At 37.9% G+C, this 19,140-nt stretch overlaps 2 protein-coding genes across 6 annotated transcripts in view; one reads left to right on the forward strand and one right to left on the reverse strand.

The window, feature by feature from the left end:
- Positions 1 to 19,140, reverse strand: part of LIPC (lipase C, hepatic type) — a 66,212-nt gene that overhangs the window by 18,925 nt on the left and 28,147 nt on the right. The window contains exon 2 of one of the 5 annotated variants that reach the window (XM_075505911.1): positions 3,511 to 3,611. The exons of the other annotated variants lie outside the window; for them this stretch is intronic. The gene's annotated coding sequence lies outside the window, so the exon portion shown is untranslated. The remainder of the gene's footprint in view (positions 1 to 3,510; positions 3,612 to 19,140) is intronic. 5 annotated transcript variants of the gene reach the window in all.
- ALDH1A2 (aldehyde dehydrogenase 1 family member A2) overlaps positions 1 to 19,140 on the forward strand; it is a 211,105-nt gene that overhangs the window by 9,154 nt on the left and 182,811 nt on the right. The gene's annotated exons all lie outside the window — the stretch shown is intronic.

Raw genomic sequence — 19,140 nt, forward strand, 5'->3', positions numbered from 1 at the left:
TTAAATTTTAGTTCTTATATTTTTCTTGCATAAAAGTTCCTTAATGTAACATTAATATTAGAAATATTATATTTTAGCTTCTAAGTCAGCACATTTAATTTTATTTTGTACATCACAACTTATGTCTGTTTTCAGAAAACATCTAAAATCATATTCATTTCTGTATTATATCTGCAAATGTATCCTGAGGTTCTATGACATTGTTGTCTTGATAAGGTTTTGATAATTTACCAGGTACTTCTGATACATTTACAGATGAGCCTTTATCCTGCAAGTGTATTTAGTGATGGGAATCTCCCATATTTATATGTTTGCAGTGGTAGCATCTTATAATGCACAGTACAAAGAACCCTAGTGTGAAAGCATGCTGGTTTTAGATCAGACTGTGGTTTTGCCACATGTCAAACTTGTTACAAACTCTATTCAAGGTTTTATTTTAGTATAATGATAAGACATGATACAAACAGCATTTTAAATTTGGTTAAGTGAATAGCAATGCTGGCAAGAAAACTCCCAAACTGAACTGCACTGGATGTGCACTGTTTTCTATTTGTTGCTAATTATTGTACATTCCAAGTAACTCCAGGCAATGATATGTTTCATAGCTGGGAAACATTATTGTAGGAAGTTGTTTAGCTTTTTACAAGAGCTGGAATTGAAAAAGCTTCAAAGTTAGTGAAGGTTTGGTTGTCAAAATTCTTAGCTTCAGTGTCTCACATTTTTCTTGAATGGCACTTTTAACTATGATAGCTAGCTAGGGCTAAGTCTGATCATTTCTCTGTTATAATGTCTACTTAAGAGCATTTCTGTTGGATTTTTTTGCTGGGAGAGGACTCAGTTTCTGAAGAAAATAATATTAGGAGAAAGTGAATCTTGATAAAGAACTGAAAATTGGAAAGAATTTCAATGATGTTGATATTCTTAACCTCTGGTTTATTCAGGCTTTGGTGAGTAGTCTCCATACAAAGATAAGCATTGTGTTCTATTTCTAGCACAAAAAGCAAAACAAAAAAAAAGTAAGTTGTGCCTATTCCGTTGTACACATCCTTTCTTTGTTTCATGCCTTGTTTTCATTTTTGCGCTCTTAGTGCTTGTGCAATGCAAAGGTACTTTGTCACTCTCCATATTGTTTGTACATACTACAGAAAACAAGTTTAATAAATAGCTGTTTTCTTTATACATCGACTGTGAAAGTGCTTGTGGTGCTTTAATGGTGAGCTTTTGCCTTGCCAGTAAGTCCAAGAGGGGGAATTAAAAATACAGTTTGAAATTCTTCATGGCCATTAAAAGTTCCAATAGAATCTGTTGTCTTACTAGAAAAAGAACTGCTTCAATCTGTTAATCCATGTAATGACTTGGAGAAGGAAATAGAGTCTGAAGAGCTTGGCTTCTACAACAGACTCTTGCTAAAAATGTCATACCAGTAACTCAGTGACATAATCAAAGGGACTGCAAAGTTTCATAGGTCAGTTTACAAAAACAACAAAATAAAACTGCTAAAAATTTTCCCATTCTACTTGCAGCTAAGAGTGCCAAGATCTTTCTGAAACTCCAAAGAGTTTCTCTTTGGAAAACTAGCCCTTACCCAGATAAGCGAGTTGCTGACTTAATTTCCTTTTTCTCTGAAGATCCTACTCTAACATGAATTCTTTCAGGAAAGGCAATGCAACGTGGCCACACTGATCCATGTACTATCATAAATTACCTTCACGCAGAGCAGCATGTTAATCACGAGCAAGAAGTGTTGCAACTTTTTGATACCCCAGGGGAGATTCAGCCCTTTACCTTTCCTTACTTTTTGTTAATGATGTTTCTATGAGGTGCAGTAAAGACTGTAACTGAAGGCTGGGTTTGTGAATACTTAACTGTAATATAGCAAAGTTTTTTTGTAAAATGGTTTGGGCTTAGTTTTGGCAGACAAACCAAAACACTTTTAGATTTGAGCTGAGATAATCATGTTTTCTTACTGAAAAGTAAAACCAAGAGAGTGAATTCCAGTTGAACAAAATGAAACTTTTTTTTAATTGGGATTTTTAAAAAAATGAGACACACCTACATACTTGGTAGTAGGTCTAGTAGCTATCTGAATGCAATGCACATTGGGATGTGCAAGATAAGAGTTCAGTTATTGTTTCTCACTGTTAGCATTTAATTATTTGCATTATTAGTGTTTATTGCTTTAGGTGATGCCCATCCTGCTTCTAATAATACGAGCTCCAAACTAAGATGAAAGGAGCATATGAAGAATGAGAAAGCTAGTAAGTTTGAATGTATCGTGTTTGCGTGGCAAGGTTTTGATAGCGGCGAGGCTACAGGAGTGGCTTCCGTGAGAAGCTGCTAGCAGCTTCCCCTCTGTCCGATAGAGCCAATGCCAGCCAGCTCCAAGACAGACCCACTGCTGGCCAAGGCCGAGTCCATCAGTGATGGTGGTAGTGCCTCTGTGATAACATATGTAAGAAGGGGGAAAAAAACTGCACAACTGCAGCTGGAGAGAGGACTGAGAATACGTGAGGAACAACGCTGCAGACACCAAGGTCAATGAAGAAGGAGGGGGAGGAGGTGCTCCAGGCACCAGAGCAGAGGTTCCCCTGCAGCCTGCAGTGAACACCATGGTGAAGCTGGCTGTCCCCATGCAGCCTGTGGAGTTTAATGGTGGAGCAAATATCTACCTGCCGGATACCGGAGGAGGACCCCACGCAGGATTTGCCCAAAGCAGGCTGTGACCCCAGGGAAGCCTGCACTGGAGCAGGCTCCTGGCAGGACCTGTGGACCCGTGGAGAGAGAGAGGAGCCCACGCTGGAGCAGTTTTGCTGGCAGGACTTGTGACCCTGTGGGGGACCCACGCTGGAGCAGTCTGTTCCTGAAGGACTGCACCCCATGGAAGAGACCCACGCTGGAGCAGTTTGTGAAGAACTGCAGCCCGTGGGAAGGACTCACGTTGGAGAAATTCGTGGAGGACTGTCTCCCGTGGGAGGGACCCCTCGCTGGAGCAGGGGAAGAGTGTGAGGAGTCCTCCCCCTGAGGAGGAAGGAGTGGCAGAAACAAGGTGTGATGAACTGACTGCAACCCCCGTTCCCTGTCCCCCCTGTGCCTCTGCGGGGGAGGAGATAGAGAAATTGGGAGTATAGATGAGCCCGGGAAGAAGGGGAGGGGTGGGGGGAAGGTGTTTTAAGATTTCATTTTTATTTTCTCATTATCCTGCTCTGATTTGATTGGTAATAAAACTAATTTCCCCAAGTCGAGTCTGTTTTGCCTGTGACAGTAATTGGTGAATGATCTCTGCCTGCCCTTATCTCGACCCATGAGCCTTTTATTATATTTTTCTCTCCCCTGCCCAGCTGAGGAGGGGGAGTGACAGAACGGCTTTGGTGGGCACCTGGAGTCCAGCCAGAGTCAACCCACCACAATGAAGAAATAATTTTTTCTGTAAAAAGATGTTGCAAATAGTAATAATAATGATAATTCCATATAGACCAAACATAGATTATTTGAACTAAATCTTCTGTTTACCTGTAGAAGCAGTTTAATCCAGGAGACTGACTTGGATTGAATCACCCCAAAAGATGAGAAGGCATATGGTTTTCTTAACTATGGAATTTTTGGAGTGTCTTCTGAAATTTACAGATGTGATAGTAATGCTTTAAGAATTGTAAATGAAAACTTTATTGGAAACTAGACGAAGGTCTGGACACTGGCCAGAGTTTGCAACCATGAAATATCATATGCTTTTTTGGGGGATAGATCCAGAATCTAAGCATATTTCTTTCTATATCATGTCTGACTGGGCATAAAAATACAACTACAAAATATCTGTTTCACACCACAAAATTTTCCTAAAGATGTGTCAGGAATGAGGACAAAGTATAGTAGGACTATATAATGTTAAGAGCAAAATTTCAATATTTGCTAAGTCATACATTTTAAATTCATCTTATGGTACAGCATAAATACTTCAATTAAAATTGGTGTTCCCAATTAAGGAAAGTAGCTTTTCTGGCTAAGAAAAATAATGTTCAGCATCCTTCTTCCTGTCGTGGAACTCTACAGGAAGAGTTTCTCAATAAGGTCTCACTGAAGAGGGTTGAAGAGGATGTTTCAATGGCAGTCACCTAATCCATAGGCAATTGAAAAATTAAGTAAACCTTGAAGGGAAGCTGAACTTTGGGCTACTGGTATGTTAAGGATACTTAAAAATCATACATGGAAGCATGCATACATACCCCACTACCTAGACACAACGTATTTTTTCTGATTGCCTTCTGACCCTTACTGCAGCCTCCCTTCATGTTCATGAGTGGGTTTGTCTGAGCCTTAATAAATCTCCAGGGTCTTTTGGATGGCTTTTACTACTTTTCATACATGGAAATGTTTCCAAAAAAGTGCTTATGTATTGTGATGTGTTGGATACTGGTCACACTAAAATAACATTTAAGAAACAAATGACACAACTATTGTGGTCCCCAGAATTGGAGAATTCTGTTGTGAAATTGAGCAAAGGCTCAATTACCTCAAAAAAATCATGTTAATGATTTTTGTTCGGGCCATGGAAAGTGGGATATATCACAGATTTCCTCATTTCCAATAGCCAGATTTTTTTTTTATCACTTAAAAGAAGAGCTAATGGCATGGAAGTGTTCAGGTCTCTCAATTTGACAAATGCTTTCCTTAAAGCTATTCTTGCTAGAAGCATAGTTGTTGGTGTTCTTGTTGGATATGGAAAATCCTCTTCACTAACCCCTTTTACTTTGTTTAGCAGTGCCTGTCATAACCTCCAGACTAGGTGCTTTCTAGGGAAAGCCATTTGCTGCAGCTGACACAAAATGACACAAAGAAATAGTAGACTATTAGAACATGCATGGTAAAGGACTCTTAAATCTGAAAATCCTACAAAATTTAAGTAATAGTGTGTAAAATGAAATAAATTATATGTTTCAGTTGCTCTATATTTACCTAAGCATTTTATATCTCTTTGGGCAAAGTTTCTTGTACAATAGCTGACACAAAATCAGGACTGGACTTCTGCTATTTAAAAATGTATCCAATTAAAAAGATGATGGGAATAGACTGGAAGCATTAGGCTAGCACTTGTTTGCTTTTATCTCACTGATTTACAGTAGTATCTTGAAGCAGGGTATGGTCCATTCTCTATTTTGTTGAGATTAGTAGTTAAGGTACTTGCATATAAGCTGATTTTTATTGTTTCTGTCAGTTCAAGGCTTTTGGATGCCATTGACTAACCGTTGAAGGTTCCATCTCATGTAGTTCCTAGGTGAGAGCTCTAAAACATGGAGCAGTTTTTTGGGAAATCTAGGTCTTTTTGGTTGCTCCAGAGTCCCAGGCAAGATAAGGCAGTCAAAACTAACATCTGTTTCTTGGTATATTATCAAAGTGCTTAAATTTTTTTATATCCTCATGCAGTTCCTTTTTATTTTCACTCTCCTTGACTTGCTCACCTTGCCAAATGAAAAGTAGGTATCACTCATAAAAGTATGAATGAAAAAATAGCAAGCAAGCAAGAAAAATCTGTAGCAACTGGGTTAAAAATGATGAGGTCTATTTAGAAAGACACTTTTCAGAAGAAGCTTCCCCTTTTATTCAAGTTTAAATGAATAATGAGTAGGTGATAATTTTCTCAGTATCAGATGCTCTGAGCTGTCATTTCTTGTTTCTCCTGTCTTATATGCATGCACGCATGCCAAAGATAAGTCAACAAACTCACCATGACTGTAGTTTGTACCCAAAAAGCACTAAAGGGAGAGGAGAGGCTGTTGGCTAACCACTGTTAACCCTCTGTTAATGTACGTTTAACCCTCTGTTGAAAAAAACATGAAGAGGAGAGCACATAAAACCATGCCGTTCATACTGTCTTTCCTGTGTGTTTCATGGCTTTCAGATCATCCAGATAATGCTACTAATGGGTGGCATTAGTGACTCTCGGAATTGGAAGAAAGATATGTTTAGAAAGAGGCTAATACAAGAACTCATTGGAGCTGGTACCCTGTTTTCATTAGTGAGACAATGATACTGTCAGTGGAAGGTGTGCATATGAGTGCCTGTTCAAAAATTAGCTCATTAGTTATCAGGGATGATTGTGTCTGTCTGTGATTCTTTACCATTAAAGTGCAGAGGATACTTTTTTTTTTCCTTTAAAAATCAGACCCATGCAATGTCTATCAAAAGTCAAATTTCTAATTCTTTACTAAAACACAATTAACATTGGGAAATCTCTTTTTTTCTGGTGTCTAAATACTGCTGATCTTTCCTGAACTCGTTATTATCAGACACTGTTGTCATGCTTTGGAGCACTGTGGAAGACACAGTGGTCTGAGATAATCCATAAAAACTTATCCCACAGTTTAACGAAGGGAAAGTTTTTCTATTACGCTCTCCCTGGACCTCCCAGGTCTGTGTTCTTTATTTACCTGGGCTATTTGTGGAAGGCGTGAGGAACCTGGAAATTTGTTTGCAGATGTGATTAGCAACTACAATGTTAGAACTGTCAGCAGAGATCCATATCCCTATCATTTTCTGGTTACTTCTATTCAGAATTAATTTCTGGGTGCAAGAAATTGAAGAAAGCAAAGAATGTAATGTCTTGTTCAGTAATAGCAGAACCATGATTTTAAAAAAGTTATTAACTTGTTAGTAAGGAATTTAGACCTAGATGATATTTCTCCCTCTCTTTTAAAATTAGAATGCTTTCCAAAGGAAAAGTAATTTGAAAAAATACCCAGCATTGAATTCGTGGCATATGCAAGGACTATAAAATATATTCAGAGTATTCAGTACAGATCATTGTTTAGTACAATTTGTTTGCTTGGTGGTCTAAGACATAAAGGAGTGCAGTCTGCTCTCAGAAGTTGCTTATATCAAAATAATTGATAAGAGACCCTTGTCAGTTCATTTTAAATTTTCTATTTATGTACTTCCTGCTGCTCTTTGTTTGAAATTGCCTCTCTTGAAAGCATTTGGGCAGGTGGTAGAGACAGATACAAACAGTTTCAGTTCCTCAGAGTGCCTTAAATGGGAGTATTTGGGGATCTGGAGAATAAAATGAGAACATCAAAACAAAAGTCTTGCTAAAAAAACCTGGAAAAGATGATGAAACAGATTAAATATGATCATGTTTTGGTTTCTGTTTGCTGTTGTGTGTCTCAACTATTCAGAGACATATCTCTGAAGTCACCTATGAATCAAATAATGCATTTATATTTAATGGTTTCAAAAGAGGGAGAAATAAATGCAGTGTAATCTGTCCTTTAAGAGACAAAAACTAGTAGGTTATCCTTTTGCTTTCCTCTAAATTATCTGTTTATTATTTATAGGTATTAGAGTATGTATTTTTATTTCTCTTCTTGCTAAATTTGTGTTTCTGTCATTGGTTTTGAACACTGGGTTGCCTCAAAATTCTCCAGAGACTCACCTCTTTGATTCTAGTGCCATATTCTTTTAATCTTTCTCTTCCCTGTAAACCCTTCTTTACTACGTGAAACTTCAAAACTTATTTTTCGCATCTCCTTTATTTAGAATCAAGTATTGAAGTGATGGTTGGAACAGAAGGCAAAGAAATAACACCCACCCTCCAAACTGTTAACTGTTCCTTTTGTCTTTTTATATCAGGTGAAAACTTAATGGAAGAATGTTGATTCTCAAAAGCTTGATATCTCTTTTATTGTCTGATTAAGTTAGGTAGATAACTTTTTCCTCTTTTCTATCCTTCATTGTCACATAATTTAAAAATATTAGTTAGTTTTCCATTAAAAACATGAGTTTAAGTACAATAATCAATTAGCTTGTGAGACTGTTGTTGCAAAGAAAGGGAAACCAGTGCACAAAGAAATCAGCAGTGCCTCTTTGTTTAGAATGTAGCTGCTGGGTTCTGGGCTGATGCCCTGTGCAGAACAATACATCCAAATCTCTCCTGTCTTGCAAAGGGTGCAGAAGGAGGCACCAACCACACAGCTATTGAACAGCTTGCATTATTTATGGGGTAACAAATATGCTGTCCTCCTAGTTTCTTCATCTAAAGTAAAATACTTCTAAATATGAACGGTTAAGTGCTACTTGTGCAATGCATAATTGCTAAATTGAATTAGTACCCCAATGGTTTAATCTGACCTAATCTGAATTTCATGAACGAAAATACTGGAAAATCATTACAGTATGTCTTTCCAGGAATGCTTTGGACTAGCACATAATCTAGATCTCAAATTGTTATTATAAATTAATGTTAGCAAATAATCATCTCTCCTCCATTACCTAACCAAAACTTTCATAGTTTCAAGTGAGATTTAAAAGCAGGTAAATGTTGGAAAAAATACTTTCGCCCCTCATGAAAATGCTTCCTTTCAAATATATGCATGACTAAATTTTTTTGGCCAGAGTTTCTGCAAGGTATTCAGATGCCTGATTTGGAGCTTGCATTTCCTTTTTCTTGTTATTAAACGCAAAAAGAAGAAATAGTCACAAACTGCCTGGATAAAATATATTTGTTCATACGATGTTATCAGGTAGAGGAAGGGGCAAATGAATAATGACAAATGTGAAGCTAAATGGTAAGGACTCTTCAGCCAGGAGACAAGACAACTAACAGGGATATGGATAGATGTCTATAAAATCATGAATGGCATGGAGAAAATAGAGCAGGGATCACTTGTGTGTCTCTCCCAGTACAAGATGTAAGGAATATTTTGATAAAATATTTTGATAGCAAAAGATGATGAAATGGTTCTCCTCAAGACATTTAGTTAATCTGTGGAATTCCTCACTGGGTGTGATGTGGGTATTAAGCATTTATATAAGGTTAGTTGGAAACTGGAAGTGTCTATGTAAGAGAAATCCAATGAGGATCACTAAACACAGACACCACCACTTAATCGGGAGATCCGTGAAATGAAAATGGTTGATGACTGGGAGAGTACATGGGGAAAGTGCTATATGTATATGTAAACTTCCCCTGCTGAGTATGCATCTGCTTTTGGCCACTACTGCAGGTGGTTGAACTAGATGGACCTTGGGTTCATCCACTACAGCCACTCTTATGTTGATGTAGAGGTACCCGGCATTGCTTTTGACTTATATTTTGGCTGTATTTTGAAACAGAGACAACATGTGAAAAATAACAGGTTTTGGAAAATATTTCAGTTGAACATTGCTTTCGTTCCCCCTTTATATCCAAGTTATCAGTGTTAATATTTGCTGCTGTTCAAAATTATTAGTTGTCTGGAAATATTTGTTAATTTTTAGTAATTAAAAAAATAATGTTGAAATCAGAATTTATCAACAGTATATTTAGACTAATTTATGTTGAAATGCTTGGAGCTTTGATTTGCAATTTTGTTGCTGTTGAAGTTTTGGCTTTGAATCTAGTTTGGGCTGGAAAATGTTCTTGGGATGTGAAAATATTTTCCTCTTCAGCTCTAGTAAAAAGTCAAGTCAGCTCTTACCCTGGAAGAGGTAGACAAGAGCTAAACAGGAAATATCGACCAAAGGATTCAAAACTGTACATGTACTTGCTTATAACACCGTGATTCAGAGCATTGTTTTCTTCAATTTTATTTCTAAGGCTCCAGGAGAAAACCTCTGTTACTTATGTGCATATCCCTTGGAATCATTTCACATATACTGACACTATCATGACAGGTGTAAATTTTGATTAAAAAAGAGACGGTCTTGCAAAAGATAAGACATTTTTGGAGTTGTATTTTAGGATAGCTGTGCTGGAAGTGGGAGTTCGTTTTCTTCCTATGGCCTTACTTTTTTTGCTGTGTGATCCTGCAGGGAAATCACTTGTCTGGTACCAACTTGCTATGTCAGAAATTCAGCATAAGTTCTGGATCACAGCGTTCTGTAGGACGAGGAGAAATTAAATATATGCAGCAAGAACATGTGTTTGAAGCTCAGAGGAAAAAAACAATGGGGAACTTAAAAGAATGAGAAGATAGAAACATTAGAATCTTTAGAATATTATCACAGGAAGACATTACTGAGTGAAACTCACTTGCTGGGCCATGGGACAACCTTCCAGGCCAGACTGCTGCATAATAGCTATATTCCCTGGAAGGCAGAGCCAAGCTGGTAGGTGGTGGGTGCAGGCACAGTATTCATATGCACAGCCAGCCTTGTCTGCACAAGGAAGTTAGTGAATTGTAGGTTTGCTTACGAATTTTTGGTACTAGCTATTCTCACAAACTCCCCTTGTGAATAATTATGCTTGGCACCATTTTGATACTCAGAAAAAAACCAAAAGCCTGCCTTGGAGTTTGCAGAAAGGCAGTGGGAAATGAAGAGGTCAGTGGTGCATGGAAGATGATTGAGCGTTGCAGTGGAAAGGAGAGGCAAAAAAAAAAGGGGGGAATTTGGATGAGTTTTAGCCTTAGGACTGTAGTAACAATTACAAAGAGATTTGTAATTGAGATTACTCCAGTACCGGGCAGCCCATTGGTTAAGTGGGGGAGTCTGCCTAGCTTGAGTATAATTGAATCCCAGTCTACCAAAGTGTCCTTTGTTCAATTCAAGGAATAGGACTAAGCATCTAAAGGTCTCAGGTGACTTGGCATCTGATCCCTTAAAATTTTCGTACTTCCAAGAAATCTGTATTTTAGAGGAAATATGGGGAAAATTTTTAAGGATATGTTCTTGGGAGCTATATTTTGCTTTAAACACCCTCTCCTCCCTTTCTGCTTGTTTCCTTTTCTCTTGCCTCTCAGATATGGTCCTGGTTTTTTCCATTGTGTCCTTTGATTTTGTTTTTTAATAGAGTTGTTTTATTTTTACTGGTTTTGTTAGAAAAACCTTAATTAAGTCAAAATAGCTGAAGGGAAATCCTGTTTTTGCAGCACATAGGAAGTTTGCTTTGACAATCACTAGGTGTGTTCATCTAAGAGTTTGATGGTTTCACTGATACGGTATCAAAAGGCTTCAGTCATTTTAAGTGAATCCTGAGTTTCTCCAAACTCATCTTTTACAGTGGATGCCTGTAGTTATTTCTTCTAAAACCTCTGCAGTGCACACTATTTACAAAAGTTATCTCCATGCAATTATGTCTAGAAATGAGACTTCTTATCAAACAATGAATTAATTTTTTTTTTTAATTGGACTCTTTAAGAGGAAGGAAAATTTACTGTGGACACATTTTAAAGTAGATTCTGCATACTGAACCAGTGTTAAGAGTTTTTATTAGTGCTGTCATACAATTTTTGTTATGATTTTTCTCATATAGGTGAACTGAGTCCAGATTATAACAAATGCTATCGCTTGAGCCATAGTTTGCAAAAATTTGTGGAGTACTTTTGTCTAGTACTCTAGTACAACTTTCTCTTTTAGTAAAAGTGGTCACACAATGGTGTCCTACAAAGATTTGTTAGCATAAGTTTGGGGTGAGCCATTATCAAAATTGGCAAAGCTGTTGCTGAGCTCTGCAGGCCTTTCCAGGAGTTCTGTGAAAACTATTATGCAAGATATTATTTTGTGGAATACTTAATACTATATGCATCGTACAATGCAAAAAGTCATTAAAAAGATTAACAGTGTATAAAACTTATTAGGAGCTTTATCCCCTTTACCCATAAGGCCAGACACCGTTGCACACTGTGATTCCAATCATAGAGACAAGATGTATAAAATGATAAAAAAAGTATTTTAAAAGTCATGATGCTAAGGTCCAGTAAGTTAGATGGCTAGGCAGCTGATTTGTGTCCCATTCAAAGCCTTAAATCTCAATTTCAAGCCAGATAAAGCTGCCTCTCGGCAGCACTGCAAGGCCACGCAGTGCTGGAATTTTAACCTGCTACTACAGCAACAGTGAGAATTCTGTTTCTGGGCTTCTGGCAGTATTTGGGTTTTGGGTCTAAAATTCCAAATTTGGGATGGGGAGAGAAAGAAATACTTGTTTTGTTTCCTGGTGACTTAAAAAATTGTAGGTTTTGAAGCTGTTCCAAGTCAAAAAATCTGTAAACCAGTAGCAGTAAATACGTATTAGAGGGCAGTAAAGTAGTACCTAATGATATGCTAGAGTATAATTTGGTCCATAATTATCCATTATAGCTATATAATTTGCATAATTATCTTATGTAGTGTTGTGTAAAGTGCATACACACACAGAAACATACATACATATATTTATAAAAATCTATACGCAATTGTTAAATGCTATGTATAAATAGTACAATGTTTATATGTCCTTGATAAAGTATATGACATTCTCCTCACTATTACAGCATTTAATACAAATGAAATATTACTTTGGGCATTTGTATTAGAAGGTTCAAGTGTTTGATATTCAGAGACCATATACATAAAATGTCAATGAATGTTTCTAAATCTTCGCTGTGCATCCATGCATTGCTGAACACTTTTTACAGGCCCAGAGCGTGGTTCTTAATGCAGGTGGAGTACATGCTAACAGAACAGCTGCAGTAGTTGGCATAACCTTGAAAATGCTTGTACCTCCAGGGAGATTAAGCTAGTTTCTTTCTCAGTCTTTCTCACAGTACAAGCAATGATGACTGCTGATTTGAGCTGCAAAAGGGTGTCAATTCAGCATATGTAGCAAAGCAATCTGTAATTATCTGGAGTAAGGTAATCTTCCCATGAGTCAGGATCTCTCATTTAAGAAGCTCCCTCTTGCTCTTTCCTGAGTATCTATAGCTTTCTTTTTGCTGTGACCTAGTGTCTGTATCTGTATAAAGTGTTTTACTGTTGAAGAGACATTGCCTACTTTAAAGTGTTTGTTAATGTAAACATTGTTCTGGAGACACAAGTGAATGCATTCCCCACTTAAAGCCTAATAATTGACACCCTTCAACAGTGCTGAAACACGGGGAGGAAAGGATGTCTTTTAACACTGTGGTATCTTGAGCATCCAGAAAAAAAAAAAAAAAAAAGAGTGGTGAGAGCTGTGCTTTGAATAGCCCTTGCTAGCTTATGCCCTTAGCACCATAATGGTTTGGATCTCTGGAGGAAAGGGACATGCTGGCTTCACAGGGGCAGAGGAGGAGGAAGGCACAGGACATAATTTGTTCATCATCTTTCTTTAGTCATTTTGTATGCATTAGTGTATGAAAAGAGAAATCTAAAAATTCAGATACTCATAGAGGGGCAAACACAAAAAGCAAGAGAGAAACATGTGGGCTTTTTGGGTTTTTGTTTGTTTGGGTTTTTTGTGTGTGTTTTTTGTTTTTTTTTTTTAAAGGATGTCTAGACAGATAAAAAGTTTGACCAAGCAGTGACTAAAATGATGGACACTTTCCTGTGTGTATCCATCACAGAAAGGCAGAGACTGTTCCTTTAGACATGATTTCAGGAAATTTTTTATGTTTGTCAACTACTTTTCATTTTAATGGGTATTGCAAGTACTCAGCACCTTATAGGATTGGGCTATTTGTTTTCTTCAGATTTCTGTGTTTCTTGCTAGCCTATTCTTTAACCCTTTCATCTAGCTCTTCTGAAATCTGTTCTCCTCCTTTTTTTCTTCCTTCTGAGCCAGAAGATTTTAAGTGCTGTCTGCTCACTTGAAACCTTGGTTAAGATAAAGCAAGAACTAGTAAGATGATTCTTCCTGAAAATTCTGTGATCACACTTCATGCTGCATATATTTGTTTGCCCAGTTTTACAAGCCATCCAAAAACTGCTCACTGAAGGCAGATGGGAGGAAGGAGAAAATCCAATTTAAACTAGGGAATAAAAGTATATGAGGAGTACAAGATCTCATTCTTTCAGGGCATAAGTCAACTACTAATTTCCTGGATAAATTTTAAATTTTTTTTTCTGGATTATTCAGTATTGATTTCTCTCTGACCAGATTTTTAGAGTGTGTCTGGTTTGATCTCTTATGTCTGTTCCTGTAGTCCTAGGTGTTTGGGCTTTGACAACAGTATGTCAGATTGAAGGAAATTTTAACATTAACTTTCAGTTGAATTATTTGTTATTTACATGTTTGTTTTTAATCAGGTGCAGAATGACATGAACCAAGCTGTGAAAAATGAAGTTGCTTTCTATATTTTGAATATGTAGAAATTGATGAACAAAATCACTAAGTTCCAAAGTGAATTATAGTACGATTGTTATGCATTTGTTTTCTAGGACACCTGAAAGCACACACAATTTTTTCAGTTAATATGTCTTAATTGTAGATTGCTAAAGCCTGTTGAGAAACAATTGGGAAAATGAATAAATTATGAACTGCAAGTATTATTTGAAAGTTTGGAATTCCAGATCCAAAAGGTGTCTCCCAATAATTTGCACTAAGTAGGAGTTGTCAGCAGAACAAACTGAAAGCCAGGGACAGAGAGAGAAAGGGCTCTGCAGGGGTAGAACAACCCAGGGATGATTATGTTGGCCATCATGGTTTTGGTCTGTGAACAGAGAGTTTCAGTTTCCCAGTCAGTCAAAGCCTTTTTGTGAACAACATGTTCCTGATGATAAAAACTATACTTTGAGCAAAAATACTTTTTTTCCCCATTACATTGTTTTCCTGCTTGAGATGGGGTTTTATTTTATAACTATTTTCCATATTGGAAGTGCAAAACTGTCTTAATTCATCAGCTGCTCTTGCTCATTCTCTCTAGACTCCTTCCAGCTTCATAAATGTATGAATAAGAGAAGAGAAATTGTTCTCTGGAGTTTCTTTGATTTCTGCTTGTGACATCTCGTTGGGGAGAAATTTATCATAAATTAACTGAACCACAAATGAGCTGTTGAAATTCTTCACATGTTATTAGATTTGCTGGTGGATGGTTAATGAAACAGCCTTGTGTTCTGTCACCAGGAGCTGTTCAACATAATCCAACAGGGCAGCACAGTGAAAGTGTGCTGTAGCCAAGTTTGCTTTGCAAAGTAAACTGAATCTGCTTTAGTGGAGAAAATGCAACAAACATGGACAATATTAAATTTGTGGTGTTTATAAGTTGGAAGTATGAAATCTTTCCAAAAGGAGTGTCTGTTTTGCTAAATGAGGTCTCATCTTCCAGGAGTAGAAATGTAGGGATTTTGATTGTGGTATTTGCTGGGATTAGAACAGAAAACTTGTCCATAAACTTAAAGGTGAGGATGGGATCATTAAATAATGGATATATTAAATCTGACAGCCTGGAAAGCACAAACAAAGAATCAAGAGTTCAGTTGCCAGATGGTGAAAAGGAAGTTGTTCAGAGTTGATGACACAACAGCAAGGGTAACAAAAGGCCTGCGAATTTCCTTTTGAAATCAGCAGGAGCTGGGAGTACTCAGTACCCTTCATGTGTGCTGACCAGTTTGTGGACTTTCACCTCAAGAGCCTTCTCTGCTGTTGTAGTGCTTAGTGCACTAGAAAGATTAGTCCACTTAACAGCTTTGCTTGCTCATCAGTGACATAGTGATGAGCTTCTGACTACTATACTGTTGTCAGATCTTAGATTTCCTAGTTTCTCTAATACCCAGGAAGTGAGTGTGAACTGCACAATATATGTATATACAATATTACTGAATTACAACTGCTTTGGTGAAAAGGAGATGACAATCATCTGGCTGATTAGTGGACCTCAGTGCATGGATGCTTTCCGGCAAGATTCATATGAGAAGTGCATAGCAGGCTTGTCCCTTCTATGATAAAGGTTGAATTTGATCATATCAAATTTGGCTCCCTAATAAGTACGCTGATTTTCCAAGTTTCCACGTAGTCCAGTTGTAGCTTAGAAGGAAAAGGACGGGTAGACAAGTAATAATAGCCTTCAAATCTCAGTAAATCAGCATCTGAGTAGAGTTAGCGCAGAGAGCCTTGAGAAAGGACATCTCATGAGATGCCATCACTAAAAGTACTCTATGCTGACCATCTCTGAACCTGGATACTTTGCACATAAGTAATTAATAATACTTCTTGGGGAGTAAGCAGTGGGGTATACTTTGTGGGTAAGGTATTAGTTGATCAGTGAAGTTATTAATTTCATTTCCCTATCTGTCACAGACATGCACAGTAGCCTCTCCGACATTAAGGTTAACCTCTCTGTAGCCTCTGCATTACCTTCTGCCACTTCAGTGTTACAAACTAATCACCTTTGGGAACAGCTCAGATAACATGAAAGTAAAATTAATTCTAATGTATATTAGAATAATTCTGATAGTGGTAATAACTACGTACTCAGTTTAATTGATAGAGTGGCAAGGAATCTGCTGACAAAAGACATAGGTTTATACAGGATTTTTGGCTTTGAAAAAATGCATTGTTTCTGAGACTTTATTACATGAGAAAGAAAGCTTGTGTCTAATGTCCGAATTCTGTAGTCTTCAGTGCTTCTGAGTGATTCCATCAATTTGTTTTTCTTATGCAGAAATAGTCACCTACCCACCAACGGGTAGAACATGTTAGCTAACTGGTAAAAAGCCAGGAGCAGTATCACTGATGAAATCACTGATAGCCTAGTACAACTGTTTCACAGTGGTTTAGGAAGAAAGGAATATGGAAAGGAAAGAGATTATTTTGATGTAAAATATTGTGATCAATGTAAAACAGAAACTGATGTGTTCATGCTGTGTTGTTCTTTCTAAGTGTAAATGATTGGATTGAGGCTATCTACATGCTATTTGCATTTGAAGATGTTCATTTAACAAGTCTTTTTGGGCTCTTCTATAAATAATACATGTAATGTACACATTAGTACAGCAGAGTGATTTCCCTGAATGTAATAACTCTGAGAATTATTATTTGTGTTCTAGTCATACTCAGAGGCCTCTTCAGGATAGGAGCCCTGTTGTGGCAAATGGTACCAACCATCCAAGAAGATTAGGGGAACAGGTTTTTGTTCCCGTGAGAACCATACTGATTTAGCAGAATTTTTCATGAGCTTGGCTCATGTCCTTTTCATGTCCTTAAGCCTCACTTCTGGGGTCTTTAGGTACGTGTCCCTGTAAATCAATTTTATATGGCCTTAAGATAATCTTATGTGTTCAGATGGCACATTGGAGTTAATTTTAAAAAAGATGCAAGACTGGATGTACCAAAAAACAACGGGAGAAGGCATACATCACTGAGTGGAGACATTCAGAATCAGAAATTATTGCTCCTAGAGGTACTAGGTGGTGTCGGCACTAATGCTTTTCAGCTGATGAGGATCCCTGCCTGAGGTTTGCTGGGCAGGGGTGGTGTGCTGCCTGTCATAGTGTGTTGTGATGCCAAGCTTGGTGCCAGGATGTGCACTGTCATACTTTGCTCTGTAGGGAAGTAAGACTCGTGAAGGTTTTCTGGGACGTATAATATTGGTGAGGGCAGAACCCCCTGCTCCTAAGGCAGGGCCCAGGCTTGGTCCTAGGAGTTGTACATCCGTGGAGGTGATAACGGAGAACTTGGAGGTCCCACTCCCCCATTCCTGCGCAGTGCAGCCATGACTCTTGCACTCATCTGATTCAGTTCACTCAGCCAACATGTGAAAATTCACTTTTCTTTCTACTGGGTTAGTTTGCTGTTGGCTTAGCAAGCTAAAAAGACTCTTGCAGAAATCAGGTAAGTCAGCATAAGGAGTAAGAAAGGAATGAGATCACAGAACTGATTGGGCAAGTGCTCCCAAAAGCTCCAAATGTGAAAAATCAAAATGGAGGCAGGAGACTTCTAAAGACTTAAGCAAAAAGTTTGTCACCCAAAAGCAGTGATTGTAGAAAAATTTACATTTTAATTTGCTCAAGCTTATTCTGTGAAAAATATCAACATAGGCCACTCAAATCTTCCCTTATTTTGCTATTAGCATAAGAAAAAGTATCTTTGAAAGTGCCTAGAAAGCTGATTTTATAATCTCTGTGTTCATTTGACTAGCACAAAGTATGTAGACTCAGAAGTTAAAAATTCTCCAAATAGTTACAGACCAATTGTATTTTGGCAACAATGTGAAACTTCATAGAAGTGGCTCAGAAAATCTAATGAGACTCTCAGAGGACAGCTGGAAGCACATTGCTCTTTAATGCTTGAGAGGGGACACAGCAGGGCCAAAAAGTCTCATGAATGCAATGTGGGTGAAAGGAACAGTTTGTTATCAATCCAGAAATTGCCATCTCTTACATTCACAAGCCCACAAGAGAGATCAGTGGCTCAGCTGGACAGCCAGATAGCCATTTTTGCTGCTTGGTGAACAGCTGCCCTTGCTAAACATGGCAAGCCTACAAAAAGCACTAGAACAATGTCAGAATGACAGATTTTTCCAGCCCTTCTGTGCAAAGTATAGATGTGACAAAGGCATCAGAAGATGCGTAATCAGAATTATCGTGCAATCATTTGTGAGAACAGCTGTGTGAGTAAAATCGTAATGGTCATCCTTTTGACGCTCTTGCCTAAGTAGCTGCATTAGGGCATGTAGCAGAAAGGGAGGAGACGGAACCAAGGGCTTGAGCCTGTAATACTCTGGGCAGGGGCACTCCACAGGGTACGGCAACAGCTGGGTGCCGCTGCAGATCAGAATCTTGTAAATATAGTTCTCTGTGAATGTGAGGAGACAACAGTATCTGGAGAGAAGGAAACCTGAATATGCAAATATGGAGATTACCTTTCTGTGCAGAATTGAGTTTTTTCTGCATAGGAATTCAATTCTGCATTGTCCTCTTAACTATTCTAGTTTGTTAAAAGCTGCTTTCCCATATTGTGCATAGGTGGTGCACATAACACTATAACTCATGCTTCTGACTTTGGTTGGCATGTTTTATCTAGAATCTGTTGTATTTTGTAGGGCAAAGAAAGTGGGACTGTTATTCCTATGTAAAGCATTAAAGACCCAAAATGGGAGGAAATCTTGTCTAAAACAGTAGTTAAAAGTCCTTCCAGAAGGCGTCTTTCTTTTCACTATATATAAATTCACTTTGCAGTTTAAAAATATCTTTTTTCTTTTATTGGAAAAGTTAAAAAAAAAAATAGAAACAAAGCTATTTGGATGCAGAGTTTCCTTTGCATATAGAGAACCTGAACGTGCTTCAGAGTGTATAACTCTGTGCTGCAGAAAACCAGTGCTTTAACACTGATTACAAAGGAGGATATTACAGCAGTGGACAGGCATCTTTGTCTGCATCCATCTGTACCAGCGAAGGGGTTACCACCTCCAGCTTTTTATCACCTCCCACCAGCCAGAGATTACCACCTTTACTGGTCTGTTGCCAATGCTCCAATGTTGGACCATTGCCTATTTGCTG

Source organism: Mycteria americana, chromosome 6 (assembly GCF_035582795.1).
Source record: "Mycteria americana isolate JAX WOST 10 ecotype Jacksonville Zoo and Gardens chromosome 6, USCA_MyAme_1.0, whole genome shotgun sequence".
In the NCBI taxonomy this organism is placed as follows: domain Eukaryota; kingdom Metazoa; phylum Chordata; class Aves; order Ciconiiformes; family Ciconiidae; genus Mycteria; species Mycteria americana.